Consider the following 13,395-nt stretch of genomic DNA (forward strand, 5'->3'; position numbering starts at 1 on the left):
ACTGTAAGTTATAGTCTAGAAGAATAAAACACATTAGCATGGAACAGACTCTCAATAACGACAGTTTGATCAAATGATGTCAATTCTGAAAGTTCATTGGCAAGGATGGAACTAAGAAGTGGTGAGATCTGAAAATACATATCCTAGAGTCCGAAAATAGGAAACTGAATAGGTTGGTGGTTAACACCAGGGAGAACTCTACAAACAATGGAATATCAAATGATATTTGAGCTCAGAGTTCCAAGGTTCAAGACTCTGGCCATGCTTATATGGTGAGGAAAAGCATGATCAGTACTATAGGATCAAGGTCAGGCTCAGTCTTAGAGCAACTTCTCTTATTTACTACCTCATGCATCCTGTCTGTCTTTTGCTTCTCCATATAATATTCTTAAACATGTTAAAGTTCAAATAAAAGACATATTACACCCCTTAAGTCCTTGACCTCAGTCTTAATCACTAAGGTAGCAGTATTAGAAGACAGGTCCTTAGATGAAAGAGGGCAGTGCTCTTATAAAAGTGTTCTGAGGAAACTTGTTTGCCACGGGAGCATGCACAAATACCATAAGGCAGGAAATGGGCATGTAAAAGACACCAAGATTTTGTTGTCTTCATCTTATATTCCACAGGCCCCAGAACCATGAAGAAAAAATTTTTGGTGTCTTCTTAACATATTTTGTTAAACTCCCAAACAAGGTAAGATAACACTTTATTTCTACTTCCTTCTCTCTCCTGTTGCAAATCCTTTGCCTATAAGGGATTATTAGTAAGTCAGAGTAAACATCAAAAAATATATGTAAGGATTGCTAAGAAATTTGGTCGGAGTTGGGAAGAGAACTAAAAATAGAACATTTTTGATGCTCCACTCTGGAGAAGCAAAAGATACTGTAGTTTTGTAGATCAATTTGGCCACTTTTGATTGAAGTGGAAATTCTAGACATGGAAAGAAGAGTAACTGAGTAAGCCATGGATGAACAGAAAGAGAAGGAGATGTGTGTGAGGAAGAAAACTCAGGATGTCTGTGGAAATTGGACTCAGAAGTGGAATACTGAGATGTAAAATAGTAAATGAGATACACCCTTTCTGAGTGATCACACCTAGAAGGCCTGTCACTCTGATGATGATGTGTATGTCCACAACCTCTTCAGATACTTTGTTTGTCATGGGCTCCAGGGACACTGTTGTTGGTCAAGATTCATCCTCTGGGTTGTGTCACTCACTGCCTATGGTTGATCAAGTAGAGAAGCACAATGTCATAGTGTTCATAGTGTTAAAGCTGAGCACCTTACCTTGACATGAACTTTCAGGAAGACTTCCCATATGAGTGGTGAGGCTAGGGTTAGAATTATCTAGACAGTGATGAGGTAACAAAATAAAAGCAACAATAAGAAAGCTCAGCTTCTGCAAAGAGCCAGGGTATGTGATGCTTGGTGTACTTTCATGTCCTTATATGAGTGGGAAGGAAAGGAAAGGAAAGAGGTACTGATGAAAGACTTGTGTTGTGAATAACTTTGCCATGCTAAGCACTGATGCTTTGTTCTCAAGACTATTGGATCTATTTAAAGACTATTCTACAGAACTATAATCTTCAGTCATTGACATGGAACTACTGGAATATGTTTAATGGTTCCAAGTTCTGAGTCGAAGGCTCTGGTATCTGGCCTGAAATTCGTGAAACCACTGGCTTCTTGCTTTGCTTGGGGATCAGGGACTTACTCCACTGGCTCAGACCATGGGCTCAGTTTCATGATGTTGAGCCACTGGGTGGATCTTTTATAGGTGATTCCTTCCAGAAATGAGCTGTACACCCATGATGTCAGAGGGTGGGGCATGGGGAAGGGTGTAACAGCTGCTATCACACACTCTTTCCTCCTAAGAAAATGCAAAGATCTGCCCAGCTTCTGAGCAAGGAATGTTTTGACTTCTGGAGAAATTCAGTCTTTCATAAAGATGACGATTATCTCCAGAGACTGAAGGATTGTGAAAAGACCTCAAACACTCTTCATGGGCTGATTTAGACAAGCTTGGAAAACTTGAGGAAGTTCATTGGTTCCTTGGGTCCTAATTCCCTTTGCTATAGGAGAGGTGATCATGAATCTATTGCAGGCTATGAGAACATCAGAGGAAAAAAAACTGTAAATCTTTAGAGATACATATTAGTTCTGTCTCCAAAGAATTTTTCTTGTGGGCTTTCATTCTCTTATTAGGAATCTAGAGCCATCCCAGTTCAAATTTTCTATCTCAATATTATAATTTAAAAGTATTATGTAAAGTCATGAGAATCATTAACAAACCAAAGAAATTGGCTCATTTCCTAATTTAGTAGAATCAAGTATATTAAGTCAGGCACCATGAGTTTATGAATTTAGAATGCAAATAGCTTCTACATCACACTGTGCCTCTGACCAAGTCACTTTTCAATAAAATAAGATTCCTTTAGTTGTGATGAATTTTGGAGCAAGCAAATAAATGAGTGGGTTTCAGCAAGTCAGGCTTATATGAACAGGCTACTGACCACTGAATGCTATCTCTCCTGGTCTGTTTACAGAGGTTCTGTGAGTTTCCATGTCAACCTGTAACTTAGCTAGAAAAAAAAAATCCTCCACAGGAAAAGAGTTAAAAAGTTCATGCTTCAAGAATGAATCATGAAATATTCCAAGAATGTCTGAGAGAAATATGGCATGCCCCAGGGGTCCCCCAGGAAGAAAGAGGGGAACAGCTGCAGCCACCACATGCTCAGTCCAGTATGGTATCCGGCCCAGAGAGTAGTTTTGCCTGTAGCCACAGATTTAAAGGTATGCTAGTGAAGAGAGAGACATAGACTTCTCCCAGTACCATAAGCCTTTCAGGGATGAAAAAAATGACCTTTCATGGATTCTAACTAAAGTCTTTAATTTCAAATATCATCTTCATTACAAATTTAAATCTTGGTAGGACTAGAAATCCATTAGATGTCTTCTTCTTACAGCCATCCTGTCGTCTTGCTACAAAATTTTTCTATTTAGATGCTCATTAGATACTTGGCATCTGGAAGAACAAGATCTTCCCTCCTAAGCAGGGTATCTATAGGACAGCTCAATACCCACGATAGCTGTACTTTTCAAAATCACAGGCTTAGATCCCAAGTATAACTAAACAGGAATGAAATCATAAGATTCCAGTTTTCTCTTTTTCTTATATGAAGATGAAGATGACTAGGATGTCTATGACGCTGCAATTGATCCGCCAGGTAGTTATCCTTTACATCTCCTTCTCCATTTTACAAACTTCTCACCTCTAACACATAGTTAATATGCAAAGCAGGCTAGTCCAGACGCTCATCCATGAGGAAGTGTAGCTATCGTATCTATTTAATAATAAAACTAGATGACAGGAGGTACCAAATGATGGCACAGTGGATGCTCTGGAGGTCAAACCTACCCCTTTAGACCCTAATTCTAGGAAAGATACACCTTCTCTAGTTAATTACTTGTCTAAGGTATGGATTCCTTTTCTTCCCTGCTTTCCTTCGAACTCCAATTCCCAAGGTGGCCAGAAGATAGCAACGGCTGACCTTTACACAGGGCACTTAGAATGTATCTGGTGGAAGATTTCCTCCTTTGGAAGATATGATTTCAATTCAATTGAGTCCAGAATAGTGCAGACAAGAGACCCAAACTCCCCACATGGAGATAAGAAATAACAGTAAATAAGAACAGCCTCTGCTCCTTTCTTCCTGAGTCAACAAATCCAAAAACACATGGGAACATAATACCAAATTTTGGGTCATTGATTCAGCACCTTTATTGCATTCTTGGATATTGTGATTATCTTCGCAAGGTCACATCTCAAACCTGGTGCTTTATATGATTCTTCAAGTGGTTGTTCCATCCCTCTGTCACAGTGGAAAATCTGAATTATATGATATAGAATAGGATCAATGAATCCAATCCTACATCACCAACTTACCCCCTTTACTATGAGTTACTTGACATAACATTATTCTATTCAAAATATTTATTGATGATTCATTTAATGATCCTTGAATTGGTAGTTCTAGATAAAGTTCCACATGCCAAAAAGACAAACCTATACTCACAATATATGTTAATTCTGGTCAATCACTTTCTCTTCAAATATATCCTGAGGCTGTTCATTTCTTTTTCAAGGAAAACTGTTTTATCAGAAATTTAGATTTGGTCTGATGCTCTCTCTCACTGAATATTTTGCTAATTAAGGTCGAAGTCCTTGACCATGACCAGATGGATAACTTCCCGGCTTGGCTCATTATGGGAGACTCCCTTTATGAGCAAGTTTATTTTTCTTCTCAGACCTTGTCTGGGGAATTCTAAACCCCCACACTCGCCTCTACCTGAGAAATGTAACATAGCCTCAATTAGTATATAGGACGAATTTCCTTTTTCCTGGGAAAACCTAGGCAGCCAGCACCTGAGATTCCTGAAAGGCTTCCCTATGCTAATGAAGCATTCCAGGTTCCATAAGCCACCAGCCAATGACCTTTGCCCATCCTGGATATTCCTGCCCTCAAAACTTTATAACTGTCAATCACTTTAAGTAAAGTTGATCTGCCTACTGACTAGGACCCCCTTTGGTTTATTCAGTCTACTGCTCACAAAGCTTCCCCCTGTTTGATGTCTCTGCTCCCACTGCCCTTGTGGATTGTATTGACAACGATCCACAAGAATAGGGAGACCCACACAGACTCAATGGCTTGACCAGATGTTAAGAATGATCCTCATGGTATTAGACCAGACAGATGAATTAAATGGAAAAGGAAGAGTTTGTCACCCTTGCCTCCTTAAGGTATTTAATGACTATAATTTTCTTTATCTTTTATCTTCCTGGGATGGAATTTTGTTTTTAATTGCTACTGTGACCAGTAAAGTATCAATTTAAGAGGATTTTGTTTCCCTTTTCTTACTTTCATAGTTAGTTCCAAGCCAAGGACCAAATGCAGTCAACAACCAGCTACACACATTTTAATTATGCATTAAAATCTCTGTGGCAGCTGGGACCCAGTGGACACTGAGAGGGATCTAGGCCAGGATTCCATTTACTTAGGGGTCCTGTATACTCTTACTTAGCAGAAAGGACTTGATAATACTTCTCATTCTAAGATGAAACTGTCAACCCAGAACCTGGGAACAGAAGTCCCTGGAACACCCGCATAACCCTTGTCCATAGTATATGCTTACTCACTCATATAAAACGCTGTATGCTCTTTTGGGGAAGGTTCTGGGGACATCATTGCTAAGTGAGCTCCTTTGGTATTATAGGGTACTGTATATTCTTTAGTCAGTAGATTATGAATTCATGTACTAGGTTCAGAAAGTAGAGAATCTCTTGATCGTGTAATGTATATTCTTTTGAGTACAGATTTAGCAGCATCAGCTTGGGCTTTGATTCACATTGCCCCTAGAGATGCTGTACTCTATTTATCATTTTCATGGCTTCCTGACCATGCTTCTAATAGCTATGTGCCATGAAGTGATTCCTATTATTTGTTGTATTCTCTCCCCATTAATGTCAGTGAGCCAGGACCGCGATATTGACTTCTACCATGAGCTGAGACACATGTAAAAATCCAAAGGTTTTCAGTCATACTTTTATTTATGTCTACATTTTTTTCCAAGTTTGGTAAACAGTGTGTCCTCTGACTTTGGACTTACCTACGCGTTCATTCAGATACACCTACTTCTTTTTTGTCCCTCTTTTCTCATTTGCAAAGAAACTCCTGTCAGTCCTCCCTCAACAACGGTGGGCAACCACTGTGATGGAGCTTTAGGGATTCCTTCCATAGGATGTTACTGCCATCTCCCCGGGTCCCTCCCAAGGTATTCCAGTAGACTATAGCATTTGAAATGCTTCATGTCCTGCTTTTCTTTTAGACATCACTGTCAAGCCAATGCCAATTTGTACTGTTAGATCTTCTACTGTTTCAGAAGGTAATCCTTCCTTCCTCCTCTTCTTCCTCATTTATTTATTATTTTATTTATTTATGTTTTAAATTCATTCATCCATGCATTCATTTTTAAAACAGAGTCTTAGATCCAAGTGAGGCTTCAAACTCACAAGCACTCCCTGCTTCAGCTTCTCAGGTGGAACACCATATCTGGTGTTACCTCCTTGATTGTATTATGACCTTCCATGATTACTGGCCTGTTGATCATGAAGAGAAGTGAAGGAGTCTTCTTGGTGGGTAGCTTCAGGTGAGAGTGAATGAATCATCTTTACCTTGTAAGACAGAAGCATCTATATTATTCTTATGCAAAGTGGTACACTATTCTTTAGCAAAGATAAATGTGCAATTTAATAGCCACAAATGTCTACAAAAGTTTATGACTTCAGGTTTTCACATGAAACCAACCTAGATGTTTCTCCTCCAAGTTAGAGCATGCCACTCCTTCCCAGGTAGGGGCCTGACTTTGGTGCAGTCAGCTTACTGAGGTTAAAAACAAACAAAATAAAACACAACACAACAAAACAAACCTTTTCACTTTCTTCTAGATCTTTGCCCTCTTTACAATTAAATTCTGGGCCTGAAAGTCAGTTTTTCTACCCTTTGCGGCAAAGGAGTTTCTTTACATACTGCCAAGAAGGACTGCTGAGATCCATATAAATTGATGATTAATTACACAAGCCTTCATATTTTCTCAGAGTACTGATTGTCCTCAGCTACTCAATTGCATCATCCTTATAACGATTCTTTCCCCTAAGTCTCTCAAATGCCTGAGGATTACAGTAGCTAGTTAATTCCTTTTTACCAGTGTCCCATCCCATACGTGTGGTATGGGTCGAATTTTAAATGTTACCCAAACTTGGTGTGTTTATGTCTTGGTCCTCAGCTTGTGGCACTATTGCGAGGTGGTGGAATTGGCTTGACTGGGAAAAGCTTGAACAACTGGTAGTGTACCTTTGAAGGGAAGAGTGAGACCCTCATGCCTCCTCTCTTTCTGTTTTTGTTTCTCCTCTGTCTCTGTCTCTCTGCGTGTACACGGGAATTTTATGTCTCTGTCTCTGCCTGTCTCAGTGTCTCCTTTTCCTTCTCCCTCTTCCTCTCTCTCTCCTGGTTAACACTTTATGAGCATGTCCTCTATCAAGATCTTATCTCCTCAGCACTTATCTTCCATCCTTGATTATCTTGATTACTTTTGACCTCCTAGCCATAGAATTTTGTACTCTAGACCTATGGTGCTTGGAACCTAGAACCCAGCTTCTTAAACTGCAGGTCACAGGAGTTGATGGTCATACTGGAAAAATCACTAGATGCAGGGTAGTTTTACATAAAAACAAAAGACTTCTTATAAATAGCAAATCTTTCAAGTTATTCTTATACAATTTATTTCTCAGCTTTTAGAGTATGTCTCGTGTCCCAACATGGGCCCAAATAACTGAATTGGGTAACAGTAAAATGTTTCTGAATATGAAACAACCAAAAACAAATTCAAAATCCAATGTAATGAGCCCAAGGTATTTCTGATAGCAGTTACTCCTGTTAATATAATACAACTTCACTAACACCTTGATGAGAGCATACTAACTTTGCCCTATGGGAGACATTTCACCATGTGATGCCAATGAATATGGCAGAATACATTGTTGCTCACTTTCAAGACTATTGTAAGAACTGAGGATATATATATATATATGTGTGTGTGTGTGTGTGTGTGTGTGTGTGTGTTTACTATCCACACAAAGTTTTCTATGCTCATAGAAATGTAGTTTAATCCTACAAAAACCACTTTCAATAACTTCCTGTTTTCAGTCTTCGTGTAAGCTGACAAGGTAGCATAACTTTGGATTGTATTATGGTTAAAATGTTTGATTTTAAAGTTGTTGTTTGACTTGATAACTTACTTGAGTTTCATACATCATTATATGTATAGCAATGAACCATTTAGTAGAGGTTTCTTTATGATTTATCAGTAAATGTTTGACTTGCATACCTATTTTATATACCTATAAATGCACTGTTGTGTAAATATTTCTCAATGTTTATTTCATCAATAAAGGTGTTAAATGTGGGAAAAGTTTAAGAAGGCCTGAGCTAGGGGGAGGGCTTGGCACAAAGTGGCACCTCAACAAGCAAATGAAACACAAATAATTATTAACGACTTCTGTGTGCCTATTACTGGAATTGCATGAGGACAGAAGTAAATCTAATAGATAAAGGTCTTGCGTAGCTTTCTAATAAAAACAGGTTAAAACACATAAATATAATGAAGTGTTTGTGAGTACACTTTTGTAAGTATCACTGGGTAAGGAAAGGGGCATTTTCTTTGTAGAAAAGAAAGACATTCACTTTGAGCAATCCAACATCAGTGAACAGTCTGAACCACTTACTGAGAATTTACGGGGAGGTCTTTGATTCTCGGTAAGAAGGGAGGGTTTGAAGCCTGCTTTCACTTCTTCCAGCACCAGCATTTAATTGCAGGCTTAACAGGGGCTCAAGCCTATAAAAGATTCACCTTGTTTCTCTGAACATATATATTATTTACCGTACAGTCTATGAAATATTTACCCATTTTCTTAGCCAGCTGCACTCCTCTCAGCCTTAACTACCTCATGGCTGCTTTAGCTGATCCAATAGGCGGCTGGCACCTCTCCAGACATGGGCTGAGCAGGCAGCTGGAAGGGGCCCATAATTCATGTGTGTGTCAGAGCACATAGAAATCAGGGTGTTGAAAGGCTTTCTGAAGGTGCCTGGCAGGAGGAGGGTCCCTGAGTGCTTAGACCTTCCACCAACACCTGCCAACTCTACCACATGGCTGTCACTGCCAGATTCGGTTGAGATGAGGCCTCTATTCAGGATGCATGCATAGGATGCTTGTTGTTTTCTATGGGTCTTGTTCAGGTGGGTGGGAAGAATGCCAATTCCCATGCCTTGTTGGAAAAAAAAAAGACAACAATAAAAAATTATCTCTCTCTGCAACTAGCAGGTATAAAAAAACAAACAAACAAACATGTGGCCTTTGAAATCAGACCTTTAGGCCAGAACTCAGCCTTATTCCATCATTTATGAGTTTTTACTCTTAGAAAAATCCCATTGTTTAGATATATCATCAGGACACTCACAGATAGTTCCAGTGTCATGGCCTTATTGTTGGAATTCTGTAGGTGTTAGGCTCTGAGTATGTGGCAGCTGGATGGGAGCAGTCAGTGCAGGTTAGAGTCAGTGCATGGGGAAAAGGGAGTGAATTTTCCATGACAGCTCAAGTTGCGAGACAGGTTGGGATCCATAGTTCGCAGACAAGAGCCAAGACTTTCAAAGTTAAGTACTTTGCTCAGCACCCTTTTCCTTATTTCCACCCATTTATGTTCAAAAGAGATTTTTCACTAAATTGAGCTTTGTTTTGTTGGAAACAAAGGCGCAAACTTAGCTAGACTAGAATTGGAAGGAGGGAAAAAAGGCCGGTACTGAACTTGGAGTATTTAGGAAAATTAGCAAGGGTAAAAAGCACTTTAACATTTGTCAAAAGAAAAGGAGGCCTGCTTATGCCAGGTAAAGTTCAGGTGTGTTCAGGTCAGTCCAGGGTTTGGTAGAGGGCTGGGGGTTTGGGTGAGGGGATGGACCTAGAGTGAAGTAGGTGCCTTAACCCCACTACTTATAATCTGCCTCAGGTCAAGTTAATTCCTTGGCTTCCCTGGCTTTGCTTTAGAAGGGCAAATGAAAACCATTTATCTCTGTGGTTCCATGTCTAGATAATTCTTTTTGTTTTTTTAAAGATTTATTTATTTATTTATTTAACATGTATGAGTACACTGTAGCAGTCTTCAAACATACCAGAAAATATATATGTATGTGTGTGTGTATATTGAGAGAGAGACAGACAGACAGACAGAGACAGAGAGATAGAGATATAATCAGTTCAACATGACATGGAAAAGAATACTGATGGATTAGTAAGCTACCCGCTCTTTAGTTTACAAAAGCATCTTTGATTGCAGTACAACTGGAACAACGAAAATAAATCAGAAATAGTGAACCAATGTTGTACAGAAATGTAATAAAAGCATGATCTGTATCAGTAACATTTGCTCTGCAAACCCCTTAATCCACTGATGAGAGTATGGTTTGGGCGAAAATTGTTGCATAAGTGAGAGTTTAATGTTCTTGGAGTAAAAGCCTGAATCCCAGATACCTGATGCATCTTACCCCAGGTCTGACACTGTTCTGGGCTTTGTTCATGAAGTCCCTAATGCCCACTCAGTGGCCAGCACTTCAGCCCTGTACTATGGCATTAAAAAATAAGTAAAAGTGTGTGGATTAAGAAACCATAAGTCAGGCTAGCTGAGCAATCTGTCTCTGATCATAAATGGTTCAGTCCCAGGGCCAGGGTTGTCTGTAATTCCAAAGTCTCAGCATAGTGTGGGCACTGAGCTTTCCTGCCTAGAGTTCGGAGATTGTTCAGGGGTTAGGGAAGCTGCCTACTTCATCTCCTCCTTCGGAGGTCTGAAGGTTCTGAGGCAGACATAACTCAGCCTTTCTCCAATGAGATGCATTGTGATTTCCACCACCACCACCGCCCCCCAAAAAGAAAGAAATGTCGAAGGCTTCCAAGTCTATAAGAGACCTTAGCCTCTTCACTTTTCCTGACCCCCATCTATCATTCTCTTCTCTTGAGGAAATGGCCTGCTCATCAGTCTTCTCAACAACAGACAGACAATAGCGCTCCTTTGTTAATTAATCAGTAAGGTAATTGGTACAAGTAAAACAAGCACTCTCTCACTTCTTTTTGAATCATGGTATTTTGAAGAGACAGGCAGAAGGTAGAGAGTCATCTGCTCCAGGAAACGCAGTCTTTGGGATGCTGTCACATGGTAACTTCAGCAAGTTTTGTGTTACTATCCACTTGCCAGTTTATACCCAAAGCAAAACAAAATGCCATTCAAAGAATATTTGGAAGTTCCTTCAGTAGCTAGCTAATCAAAGAATAAAAGGAAGGGCTGACTTGGCCACTGTAACCTATTTGCACTGTGTTTTCTCATTATTAGCTTCTCCCTGGAGATCCCTGAAGAAAAACACTAGGACCCATTTCATTTCACCAAAGGAAAGAAACAAAATGTTTCCAGCATGACTTTCATTTGTTTTCCTCTAAGTCTTATTGACTTTGTTAGTGCATCCATGTTCAGTGACACATGAGCAATTTTATCCAGCATCCTACGTGACCAGTCAACCAAATTTGTCTGGTGCTGGACAGTGAGCATTAATCCTGGGACAATTTCAAACAAATTGGGATGGAATGGTCACTACTGTGACATTACTGCCTGTCCAGTGCAGGGAGAGGCCCTGTGATGCTTCCACTATCCAGGGGCAGGGAAGGAGTCCCTGCTGCTTCCATGAAGCATTGAAGTATTTTTCTTTTCTCCTTTGTCAAGGAAGACAACAGGGGCCTGTACAGCCCTATCTCATTTACAGTTGCCAGGCTATATTGTATGGGCACAGAGAAGTTATTGTTATAATTACTATGTTGTCTAACATGCTATAGAAGAATATAAATAACTGTGGAAAAATGCAACCCAGAGACTCACTTGCTGGAATATTGGAGCCAAAACATTCTCTAGCACAACGTGAAGTGTGATGTCCAGAGTCAAAGTTCAAAAGAAGACAGATCAACACAAGTATGTAAACAGAGGGTAGACAAATAGCTATATGAGTGAGTAGAAATTAATTAAAACCTTTAGAAGTCGTATTTGCTCTTTGTTTGTTTAAGACAGGGAGGGTCTCACAGAGTCTAGCCTGGTCTAAAACTTTCTATGTAGATGAAATTTCTGATCCTTCTGCCTTTGCTTCCCAAGCACTGGGTTTGCATGGGTGTGTATCACCATGGCTATTTACACGGTACAGGGCTTCATGCATTCCAGGCAATTAGTTTACCAACTGAGATACATTTGCAACACCAGTGCAATTAAGTTTGTGGCTTTATTCCCAGAGCTAGGATTATCTAATCTAATCAATACATTATTCAATGTCTACATTCAGCATCTAACTCTTGATAAGGTCAAGATTAAAACTGAACCCTCTAAACACATTAAAATATTGTTTTGAAAACCCCAACTAATTTGTAATCCACTTTCTCCAGAGAATGGCACGATTCTCTACTTTAGCTGGTAGTCCATTCTTCTTCCAGCAGAAATTTGGGGGCTTCTATAACATAAAAGAAATCTGTTTTGAGTCTCACCAGCTGTCTGGCCTGCTCTCGTCCTGTTGTTTGATAGTGAGGTGGTTTCAAAGAAACAGCTGAGAAAGCAGAGTGAGCATTCCAGTAGCCTTGACCACTGACGAGCATTCCCATCAGCATCAAGAAGCAAAAAGTCTGCTGTGCCAAGTGCTTGGCCAGGTCTATCAACTTATCCTACCCCTTATCCTTCCTTCCAGGCCCCAGTCCAACCCACCTCTTGTCTCTAGGACTCTGGCTCCCTTTGCAGCTGAGAATCCATTAGACTATGGGCAACTGGCACACAGGGACCCACCTATTCATTTCCATATACTGGCTGTTAGCAAAGTGCCTTGTATAAAATAGAGGCTTGGTGGATTAATAAATGAATGCATGAAATAATTTAATGCTTCATAGTTCAAAACCATGCCCAACAATTATAAACTATGTCTGGCCTAAAATATCATTTCCAAAGTTGTTGAATAAATGCGTAAAACACGTGTTCAGCCCTGAAATCATACACATACAAGTAACACTAAATGGACTGAGCATATATATTTATATATTTGAGCATACACACACACATACACACAAACACACACACACACATGCAAACAAACACACACACACGCACACACATGCACACACACTTATACACACATGCACACACATGCACACACACACTCACACACACGCGCACACACTCACACACACGCGCACACACATGCACACACACATGCACGCATGCACACACACATGCACACACACACATACATACATATATATATATATATATATATATATATATATATATGTAAGAGGCTATGATTTCAAAAGGAAGAAAGAGGTGGGGTACACTGGAGAGATTGGAGAAAGAAAAGGGAATGAATACGATGTTCTTTAACTTTAAAAAGTATGTAAAAATAACAAATGAGTGATTTACATGAATAAAAATCATGAATGGGCAATTGGTTTTGTGCCAGATACTACAGAGGAATATTTTCTTTCTTAGTTGATGACGTCAACTCAGAGCACTGTCCTTTTCTCCTTAGTGATCAGTACTGTCTATAAGATCAGTGCCTTGTTTACGTTTTCTGTTACTGTCTTCCATCAAAATTGAACCTCTAAGGGCCAGATGTTTTGTCTCTTTTGTTCATTGCTGCATTTCCTGCTTCGAAGATTGCCTGTTACTCACTAGATGTTCGTGACATGAAGACTGTCATCTCTACCTCTCAAAAAA

The sequence above is a fragment of the Mastomys coucha genome, unplaced genomic scaffold, assembly GCF_008632895.1.
Source record: "Mastomys coucha isolate ucsf_1 unplaced genomic scaffold, UCSF_Mcou_1 pScaffold18, whole genome shotgun sequence".
NCBI classification, from domain to species: Eukaryota; Metazoa; Chordata; class Mammalia; order Rodentia; family Muridae; genus Mastomys; species Mastomys coucha.